Source organism: Anomaloglossus baeobatrachus, chromosome 8 (genome assembly GCF_048569485.1).
Source record: "Anomaloglossus baeobatrachus isolate aAnoBae1 chromosome 8, aAnoBae1.hap1, whole genome shotgun sequence".
Classification (NCBI taxonomy): Eukaryota; Metazoa; Chordata; class Amphibia; order Anura; family Aromobatidae; genus Anomaloglossus; species Anomaloglossus baeobatrachus.
The window spans coordinates 19,308,509-19,320,103 of NC_134360.1; the positions used below are offsets into that span (position 1 = coordinate 19,308,509).

General features: G+C 44.0%; 1 long non-coding RNA gene across 1 annotated transcript in view; it reads left to right on the forward strand.

The window, feature by feature from the left end:
• LOC142249085 (uncharacterized) overlaps nt 1–10,617 on the forward strand; it is a 145,538-nt gene extending 134,921 nt beyond the window's left edge. Inside the window, exons 2-4 of the long non-coding RNA XR_012724988.1 lie at nt 5,864–5,976; nt 9,693–9,768; nt 10,357–10,617. This is a non-coding gene — a long non-coding RNA (uncharacterized LOC142249085). The remainder of the gene's footprint in view (nt 1–5,863; nt 5,977–9,692; nt 9,769–10,356) is intronic.
• Nucleotides 10,618–11,595: the final 978 nt, after the last annotated feature.

An 11,595-nucleotide genomic window follows, 5' to 3' on the forward strand; every position in this document is an offset into this window, starting at 1 on the left:
AGTGATCCGCTTACGCTAATGTGAGAGAATCCTTATAGGGAGGAAAAACTAAAAGCTCTAACAAAGCGGGCGGTGAAAATGAGCTGCAGCAGCGGGATCATTTATCCAAACTGACAAGTGCGACTGTCCCCCTGGAGACAGCATTAGGGTCATCTTAGCACAATGACATCCCAACTGTTCGGGGGACACTTACAGAGCAGCCATAAGTATAATTACCATCAACAATTACCATTTTATCTACTTGAAATAATGACATGTTTTCAGCTCCTCTCTGTTCTCTTTGGCGGCTGCTAGTGCAGTTGTAAGTGCAAAATGGAATTTGATTTTTTTTTTGGTCACAAAGCAAATGTAAAGATTTGTGTAGCCTTGGGCCTCGGCACAGCATGTAACCGCTATCATCCGACAATCACAAAAGCCCCCCGGCCAAGAAGGAACAGAGGTATCAGCCGGTCCCGCTCCAGGGTTATGGGAGTCGTTAGGTGACAAAGTTCTCTCTTTTTCGTTAGTTTTTTATTTCTCGACATCCATGAGCTAATATTTTTTTATTTTTTTCGTCAATAGAGTTGTATCAGGACTTGTTCTTTGTTTTTCCCAAACACTGTAATGTAGATCCCAATATTTCCTTTTCACTGAAATACGGCCCCCAGTATTTCCCTCACCCTATAATATGACCCCTAGATTTCCACCACACTATAATATAACCCCTAGATTTTCCCCACACTATAATAACGGTCCCCAGAATTTTCCCCACACTATAATATGGTGCCCAGTATTTCCCCCACAGAATAATATGGCCCCCAGATGCCCCCCCATTGTAATATGGTCTCCAGCATTTCCCCCACACTATAATATGACCCCTAGATTTCCCCCACACTATAATATGGTCCTCAGTATTTCCTTCACACTATAATATGGCCCCCAGAATTTTCCCCACACTATAATATGGTGCCCAGTATTTCCCCCACAGAATAATATGGCCCTCAGTATTTCCCTCACACTATAATATGACCCACAGTATTTCCCCCACACTATAATATGGCCCTCAGTATTTCCCTCACACTATAATATGGCACCCAGATGCCTCCCCATTGTAATATGGGCCTCAGTATTTCCCCCACACTATAATATGGCCCCCAGTGTTTCCCTTACACTATAATATGGCCACCAGATGCCCCTCCATTGTAATATGGATCCCCAGTATTTCCCCCACACTATAATATGGCCCCTAGATGCCCCCATTGTAATATGGACCCCAATATTTCCCCCACACTATAATATGGCCCCAGGTATTTCCCCCACGCTATAATATGGCCCCCACTATTTCCCCCACACTATAAAATGGCCCCCAGTAGTTCCCTCACACTATATGGCCCCAAGTATTTCCCCAACACTATAATACAGCCCCCAGTATTTCCCCCACACTATAATATGGCCCCCAGTATATCCCCAACACTATAATATGGCCCCCAGTATTTCCACCACATTGCATAATGATCCCCAGAAGCCCCCTCTGTTGTAATATGACCCTCAGTATTTCCCCCACTCTATAATATGGCCCCAGTATTTCCATCACGCTATAATATGGCCCCCAGACGCCACCATATTATAGTATAGACCTCCAGTATTTCCCCCACACTATAATATGGGCCGCAGCATATCCCCAATCCTATAATATCCCCCCCAGTATTTCCCCCACACTATAATATGGACCCCAGTATTTACCCATACTTGTTAATGGCCTCCTGTATTTCCCCTTCACTGTAATATACCCAAACCGCTTACTGTGATCCCTTTTTTGTCCGCTCGAGAATATTCACTCTTTTTGTCATGTCCTCAGGTGGGCTGCTCCTTTTCCTCTTTAAGGTCCCCCAAGGAATATTAGATAAATGTCAAACAGAATGAATTGAGTTTATGCCGTGCTATCACCAAAGGAATTATTTCATCCCTCCTGTGACAACATAATATTTCGGGGTGATGTACTTCATAACGTCACATCAAGACTAGTCTGCTCTAGAGGTGCCGAAGTGTGGAGAAGACTGAAGTCAAAAGAGAATATTGAACTGGTTGGGAAGCTTAAGTGCCAAGAACGGTGACGGGTGAAGTGAATTTAATTTTACAAAGTTCATAGAAAGAAACGCTGGGCACTATTCACATTGATGAAACATTTATGACTCATGCTTGAAAACAAAGTCAGAACATGGCTATTCGTACGTGATCATCACCAGACCATCATATAGGTAGCATAGGTACAAAGAACCATGGTGCTCTTTTCAAGGATTAAGCAAGCCAAAAATAGAATATAATCCGTAGGACGAAAGGCACTCACCAATGTTGCTTTACCAAAAAGACTTTGTTCCTGAGTCAGATTACATGTGAAGGTGAATGGGGAGGGGAAAACACAGAACACACTGGACAACGGCCGTTTCGCGTCCACACATGGTGCTTCCACAGGTCCACACAGGACCCATAGAAGCACTGTGTGTGGGTGCGAAACGGTCGTTGTCCAGTGTGTTCTGTGTTTTCTTCTCCCCAATCTCCTTCACATGTAATCTGACTTAGGAATAAAGTCTTTTTGGTATAGTAACACTGGTGAGTGCCTTTCGTCCTACGGATTATAATATATTTATTTTTAAACTTTTTAAACTTTAAATTATTAAATTTTAAAGCATAAGAAACAACTTTTACCAGCAATTCAATTTGTATCAAATTTATTAATCTCATTTGTATCAAATTTATTTATTTTTTATTTATTTATATTCAAATTGATTTGTTGGTAAGAGCAGTTCATTAGGCACGACGGTCTCACCAGACTCCAGAAAATATTAACGAAAGGAGTTAATAAATATTTCTGTCTGAATTCGAACCTGGAAAATGAAATTTCAACAGATTCGCTCATCACTATTGATAAATTTAGGTTCCAGTAATTATGATTTAATCTTCTCTTTAAATAAATATTCCTTTATTTTTCAGCCCAGATATCGACAGTCATTTATGGTTGTAATAAACTCTGCAAAGTTATTCATAACTTATAAGACAAATTGTTTTTAATTTCTGGTATAAAATGAACGAAAATCTAAGAAATGATGATAACTGCACCAGAACTGATATATTTCGACAAAACGCATTTTTGAAGTGGCTATTGAAGGAAATTTATTGGAATTAATATAAAAAAGTCGGTGTGTTGTCTCAATGTATCGCTTTTTTCAAATTTGTTTTAATTGTTTTATAAACAGTTTAAAAATAAGAAAAGAAAAATAGTTTAAAACTATAAAAAATAATTTATGGATTTAGTTTAAACAAGCAGCAACAACCAAAATATTTTTCCCTTTGTTTTTGTAGTAGCAATAATTGTTAATTTATGCAATGACTTAACAATCAGTGGGGGTCTGACTTCTATGACCCTCATTGACCCTCACTGACTCTGAAAGCTAATAGGCTGCATCTAATCAATCATCACTTCTCTTTTTAAGATGATATACTGCAGCTACTTAAAGCTTTGTTTGAATTTTTTCTGGAACCACTCCCCCTGCACTGACTGACAGCCTGCTCTGCATTATACCCAGCTGTCAGTCATACCAGAGGGGTGGGGTTACAGTTGAAGCCAAGCCAGCACCTCCCCATTGGGATAAGGCTGCACATCAAGCTTAGGTAATAGTATAATGCTATAAGCATACTGAAAAATCTTGAAGCATACAATGAAAAATGCTACTTGCTAACTTGAAAGTGTGAATAATGAAATGCATACCTGCCATGAATATTAGGAAAAAGGAGATATTTAGCAATCGCATTGATCAATGTAACTGAGCCCCAAAACCTCATCAAGGTATATCTCTATATTGGGGTCCCTAGCTCTGTGACCCTAACTGTGTGTCATCTCGTTGCAATTAAAAATTGCTGTGTGTGGAGAGGGGGAACCAAGGACTTTCTTATATAGGAGATGGAAAAAACATGGCCGAAAGGTGCGGAGCTGTGTTCACATATAGATTATACTATTATCTAAGTTTCATGTGCAGCCTTAGAGCGGCTTTGCACGTTGCAACATCGCATGTGCGATGTCGGTGGGGTCAAATCGAAAGTGACGCACATCCGGCGTCACTTTCGAGATCGTAGTGTGTAAATGCTAGATGATACGATTAACAAGCGCAAAAGCGTCGCAGTCTCCGACTTTTTCATAATTATGCTGCAGCGACAGGTACGATGTAGTTCCTCGTTCCTGCGGCAGCACACATTGCTGTGTATAACGCCGCAGGAGCGAGGAACATCAGCTTACCTGCTGCCGGCGGCTATGCGGAAGGAAGGAGGTGGGCGGGATGTTTACATCCTGCTCATCCCCGCCCCTCTGCCGCTATTGGCCGCCTGCTGTGTGACGTCGCTATGACGCCGCACGACCCGCCCCCTTAGGAAGGAGGCGGGTCGCTGGCCAGAGCGACGGTCGTAGGGCAGGTGAGTGCATGTGAAGCTGGCGTAGCGATAATTTTCGCTACGCCAGCTATCACAAGATATCGTACCTGCAAAGGGGCGGGGACTATCGCGTGCGACATCGCAGCATCGGCTTGTGATGTCGCAACGTGCAAAGCCCGCCTTATCCTTATGTACTATGTATTTTTTCGGCTTGCACTCATAATATATATTAGTGCTCACTTCAGTTATCCTATTTAGCACCTCCCCATTGACTGAAAGCCATACACTGCCTGGTGAAATAAAGTTTATTTCTTCCGGGTAATGGAGCTTTCAGTGCGGGCACTAAAAAGGTTCAGAACGCTAGTAACCTGTGATTAATGCCATAATCTACAGATTAACGCCACATCTGGAGGTGAATAGCGTTTTTTCACATGACAGGTTCCCTTTAATTAACCCATACAGTGTACCCTGTAAAAAGAATATTATCAAATACTCAGAATTGCCACATTTTTCATTCACATCACTTCACCCCCCCAAAATGAAATAAAAAACAATTAAAAAATAAGTGTCCCCAAATAGTTTCCGTAAAAACTAAAGCTCATTACCCAAAAATAAAGCCTGCAAACAGTTCCAGTGCCCCCAAAATTACAAAGTTATAACTCTTAAGAAATGATCACACACCAGCATCAATATGCAACTGCGTATAATATTAAGATCTTTATTAATTAAAATACTCCTGGAAGAAGCATCGCTATTGCGAAACATGCGTTGGGTCTGGGACGCAATTACCTCTTTCCTGCCGACTTTCCTATAGGTATAATTATGATTTAATATAGGGCCTGATTAATATAGCTATGCACACATAGCGTGCGGCGTCACACGGCAGGCGTCCAATAGAAGTGGAGGGGCGGAGATGAGCGGAACGTAACATCACGCCCACCTCCTTCCTTCCGCATTGCCAGTGGACAGAGGTAAGGAGATGTTCGTCGCTCCTGCAGTGTCACACACAGCGGTGTGTGGTGCCGCAGGAACAAGGAACAACATCGCTAATAAGCTGAAAACGATTTTTTGTTTCAGGACGACCTCTCCGCGGCAAACGATTTTGACCGCTTTTGCAATCGTTTAAGGTCGCTCATAAGTGTCACACACTGCGAAATATTTAATGACGCCGGATGTGCGTCACAAACAATGTGACCCCGACGATAATTCATTAATGATATCATAGCGTGTAAAGCCCCCTTTAGTGTCTAGTTCACTGCATGTCTTTGTAGTCCAATTGCATTGAAAAGGCAAGTATAATAGTCTGTGGTCTCCATATTCAGCCCCTCTTAAAACTCTTTCATTCAAGCTCAGCATTAGTAATATCAAAATGACCTCCACATATAAGTCTAGTGGCAAAGTAATGGTAACTGTTCTTTGCGGCCATGCTGTCACTCACTTTCTGTAATATTTATTTATCCAGACCGGAATCGCAGGAGCATAAGCTAAAGCTATTATCGGCAGCAGACTCCCAAACCTTAACTATGGAGGAGACAGCTGAATAGGAATTAGCAACCTGAGTCTCCAACAAAGAAGGTAAGTGTCACGGCCCTGACTTGCGGTGTGGCTCCTGTGCCGGGACCTTCTGTTGTGTCCTCCTGTGTGTGGCCGTCATGTTATTCTTTGCCCTGTGACATGCCATTCCCTGCACCAGCTTGTTCACCAGCAGTGGGAGGGGCTTACTCATACGCACCGCTTCTGGGCAATTGCTCTGCTTTATGTGGGAGCATTAATGCCCGGAGCGGCACCAGTCATATTCTCTGGTTAACTTGCGGTAAACGCCCGGCTCCTGGTCACGGCTATTGATCTTGGTACTCAATCCTGGACTGACCTCTGACTGGTCTCTGCCTGCTCCCCCTGACTTTTCCGTTCCCATCTGGCTCCCGACTTCGGCTTCACTCTTTACTACTCTTTGCCTATCCCTTGTGTTTGTACGTACCCTAGTTACCTCAACCCCGACTTGTTTCACGAACTCTCTCCTGTCTGCTCCCTGAGTCTCTTCGTGTCCTCTTGGTGTTGACCCTGGCCTGCCTGACTTCCCTCAGTCTCTGGTATCCCTAGTGCTACCTAGCATATTGCCTGTTTACTACATGGCTCAGTGATTAGTTCCTCCCTCCTCTGTGAGAGGGACATTACAGTAAGTATCCAGCACTAATATGGATAAAACTCCAAGTTTATTTCATCTTTAAAATGTCATAAAATGCAGAGCACGCGTTTCAAGCAACTGACTAATGACATCTGAAATGCATCAGGTGCTATGTATTTTATGACATTTTAAAGATTAAATATATTTAGAGTTTTATCCGTATTGGTGCTGGATACTTACCTTCTTTGTTCATGTATCTCGTGGAAGTCAGCCACGTATATTCGTGCACCCACTGTTGACTCTGCATGAATATGACCTGCCTCTGAATAGAAACTGCACTCACGGTGACCTGATCCCCTCTTCATTTTGTTTTTCCTGAGTCTCCAATAGCTGCACGCCACTCCACAGGAATTAACTACTGTGCGGTGGAAAAGACTCAGCCGACGCCCGACTGAGGCTGAGCAACTAAGAGATCTCAGGTTGCCTGCTGGACTCTGCAATGTGAACAGAGTCTCACTCTGCAGCGACACCACACGAGTGTGGACCTGAACACCGCATCACAATTACGATCTGGGGTCTGAAGAATTGTACTTTCGCAGAGAGTAACTTTTTTACAAATAGGGTTTATCAGTAAAATCCATGCATGCAGACAAACCTTAATTTTGCCTAAGCCGTGTCACAGATCTGATTTCCTCTGCATCTTATGCGCGTGATGTGCTGTTATGCTTCTCTGCACAGAGTCTTTTGCCTTGAGATGCTCAGCTGTTTTGCACTCCTGTGGACGGGTTGCTTCTCTGCATCGGGTCCGTCGCTGGTGCTGGGAGGGGCTTGCTCACATGCTCCTTGTCTCGGGTAATTGCTCTGCTTTATCAGGGAGCATACTCGCCTGGAACAAGGCCAGTCATATTGAATAGTTCTGCAGTAAGTGCTTTCAGCTCCTGTTTGTGTCTGGTTCTGATGTTGGCTATTCCACCCTAGACTGTTACTGACTCTGCTTTGCCCACCCCCCCTTGACCTTGTTGGTACCTCCTGGCTTATGACCATGGACCTCCTCCTGATCTCGTCACTGCCTCCTCCCGGTCTCCCATACGTACTCTCCTGGTATCCTGACCCTTGGCCTACATCTTGTCCTTGTTTCTGCCTGCTCCCTGTGTGTTGTCGTGACCTCCTGGTTTCTGATCCCGGCTTGACTGACTTTCTAACTAGTGATTCCAGCGCCATCTAGTGACAAACCTTATACTACGCCACATAGTATCCAGTATTCTACCCAGCGCCACCAAGTGACTAGTATCACTACTCTGTGGTGTCAAGCATCACAATCCGCTCATCTCTGATTCTTAGGGGTACTTTGCACACTGCGACATCGCTAGCCGATGCTAGCGATGCCGAGCGCGATAGTACCCGCCCCTGTCTCGCATGCGATATCTTGTGATAGCTGCCGTAGCGAACATTATCGCTACGGCAGCTTCACACGCACTTACCTGCCATGCGATATCGCTCTGGCCGGCGAGCCACCTCCTTCATAAGGGGGCGGGTCGTGCGGCGTCACATCGATGTCACACGGCAGGCGGCCAATAGAAGCGGAGGGGCGGAGATAAGCGGGACGTAACATCCCGCCCACCTCCTTCCTTCCGCATAGCCGGTGGAGGCAGGTAAGGAGATGTTCCTCGCTCCTGCGGCTTCATACACAGCGATGTGTGCTGCCGCAGGAACGAGGAACAACATCGTATCTCCTATTGGTGCGACATTATGAAAATGACTAACACTACACAGATCACCGATTTTCGACGTTTTTGCGATTGTTTATCAGCGCATCTAGGCTTTACACGTTGCGACGTCGTTGCCGGCGCCGGATGTGCGTCACTTTCGATTTGACCCCAACGATATCGCAGTAGCGATGTCGCAGCGTGCAAAGTACCCCTTAGGCCTAAGATAGACTGCATGAAAATCAGAGCGAGTGGAGTGCGATAAAACATCACATTCCACTCGGACCAATTTTAGCCTCTGTGTCGGCACACATGAGCGATTATTTTCTCAGCCCTAATCAGACCGAGAAAACAATCGCAGCATGCTGCTATTGTAATGCGATCCAGGTTTCTCTCGCACCCATTCAAGTGAATGGGGCGAGAGAAAAATCACACTGCACTCGCATTACACCGGTGTACTGCGAGTGCAGAGAGAGAATGGCAATAGCAATGCTACGGAGGAGAGAAGGAGAGAAATTCCTCCCTCCCCACCGCAGCGCCGACCCTCCCCTCCTCAGCGCGGGACCCTCCCATCCTCAGAGCCGACCCTCCCCACCTCAGAGCCGGCCCTCCCCACCTCAGAGCCGGCCCGCCTCTCCTCAGTGCCGACCCTCCCCTCCTCAGAGCCGACCCTCCCCACCTCAGAGCCGGCCCGCCTCTCCTCAGTGCCGACCCTCCCCTCCTCAGAGCCGACCCTCCCCACCTCAGAGCCGGCCCGCCTCTCCTCAGTGCCGACACTCCCCTCCTCAGAGCCGACCCTCCCCACCTCAGAGCCGGCCCGCCTCTCCTCAGTGCCGACCCTCCCCTCCTCAGAGCCGGCCCGCCTGTCCTCAGTGCCGGCCCACCCCCCCGCAGTTGAGGTCCGAATGCATGATTGGACCTCAGTTGCAGGGACACTCGCATGACACTCAGCTCCTGCTGTGCTGCCAGCGTGAGCCGAGTCTCACGCGAGGATCGCAGCAGATCCCCGTGTGGCCTCGGCCTTAGCAGTGGAATGAAACAATATGGCTTTGATGGAATTACACAAACCCCCAAAAAATGTATACAATTGTAGCATATTGTGGCATCACCAGAAAGAACATTATTGGAAGTATGAGTAAGATCTGTTGCAAGTGCTCCTTTACCGTAAAGCCGAAAATCAGGCCAAACAAAGCTTCTGCATGCAAATGGCTGTAATCCACACTTTGTTCCCTGATAAACGATCCACACTTTTATGTTAGCTCTGTGCATAATTACAATTCCTTAATTTATGATTCAATAAAATACAAAATAAACATTTACAGCACCATGAATAAACATGGCAATAGAGCTTCCACCCAGGCCGCCTCCGTGAAGCATCTTCTCGGATTTACAGGAGCCTTTCTCTATATTTAATGAGACATTTCCATAATCTGTGCATTATTGTTAAACATTTCCTTTAGGAATATTTTACAAAGTTCGAATTGAATGAAAGACAAGCCGATGAATTGAAAAAGAAAAAAAAGAAAAATTATTAAGGTGATTATGGAATTGTCCTATATTAAGAACGTGTCGAGCTTTTATCTGTCTCCAAAAGTTCTGACACAATAATTGCTTAGATTGTCGTCGCTAATTATCCTATTTTTCCGAACGTACATTATCACCTAGTTCAAGTGGAATTTGTCTTAAATGGGTTTTTTAAGGGAAAGCAACAAAAGGTCAAACATAAAGGGCAATAATATGTTAATTTTCTTGACAATGGTGAAAAAAAAATTGGATAAAATAGGCTCAATTAATAACCCTGTACAGTGCAGAAAGCAAGCACGATGTACGTTTTAGCTAAATGCTGGAAATTGGATTAAGCTTTCATTAGTCAAGGAATAAGAGAAGCTGTGGAAAAAGAAGCGCAAATAGGGTCTTATCCGAGTTATATGCGGGGTGAAATAAAGAAAATCACTCACCCCGAGAGTTGTGAGAGTCACAACTACTATGCAGGCAAACAATCACGGCCAAAGGCAGCAGCACCCAGATTGGCTGATAACAGAGAATAATGAAGTAGGGCTTGCACGGCCGCGCCAGTGACCACTCTGACCATAGAGAATTAATGTTCCTTTATTTCATCTTTAGGTCGACGCGTTTCTGGAGTCTCTGCTCCCTTCCTCAGGACACACAGGAAAAAAGTACATCAAATCTGCTAGACCATGAGGACTGCAGGATCTATATACATTCCGTCATGATGACATCAAAACCCAACCTTTTTCAAAAAAATCGGCGGGAAAGAACACATAAAAAAACACAAAAACACACATGACAATAAAAATCACGATCAAAGAAAATAAACGATCACATATGACAATATCATCATATTGTCACATGAAATGAAATAAAATGAAGGTTTGAAATAAAAAGAAAAAAGAAAAAAATGTGTGGATTATTGTGTGTTTAGGTAAGTCCGGGAAAAAACCCTGCACTTCAGTGCTGCTCTGAAGCGGACTCGAACCCCTGGGAATATTAACATCTTTCTCAAAGAGGTGGCTTATCAAATGGAGAAACCATGCCTCCACCTAAGGAGTCCTGAAAACACCCTTTGAAACCAAGTATAGAAAGAAACACCTATAGAAGTGTAGCTGTGGGGAGATACGTACAATCACTAGTGTTAACGTGACACTCCTGCGTAAGTAAACGTAAATTAACTAAGAAGGAGTGAGGAAAGTTCAGAGCGTGGGAAAAAAGAGATTGCGCATGTCAAAAAAAGGTCCGGAGCTTGTTGAGACGGGGTGAAGAAAGTTCAAAGCGTGGGAAAAAAGGGGAGTGCGCATGTCAGAGAAAAAAAAGGGGTAGGGAGCAAGTCAGTCTTCCAAGCTCCATGTAGAGAATAATCTGCCGGTTTTCGTAAAGAATCCTTATTACGGACCCCGTGAAATAAAGATTAAAACATTAAAAACGGGAAGAAAAAAGGGGGGTATTGTAAAAAAGGGGGAACAAACATATCTATGTATTGAAATGTATATATAAATATATATCTGAAAACAATGTGTATGAATCTGCAGTTGACCAATTGTGTATATAAAAAAAGATAAAAATCAGTACTTCTAAGGGAGAATTAGGAACATATAACCAAAAATTAATATACATATAAAAAAGTATACCTGTATAGGATAAATTCTTTAAAAACAATATATATACAGTTCAGTACTGTGATAAAAAAAATGGAGATTCTATGAGACAGGAAGAAGGGAAAAAATAAAATAAAAATAAAAAATAAAAAATAGGGAAAAAAAAGGGGAAGGAAAAAAAGGGGGAAAAGAAAACCCCCCCCAAAAAAACAAAAGCGGGAGCACAAGGATTTTATATCCTTGTGTTGCT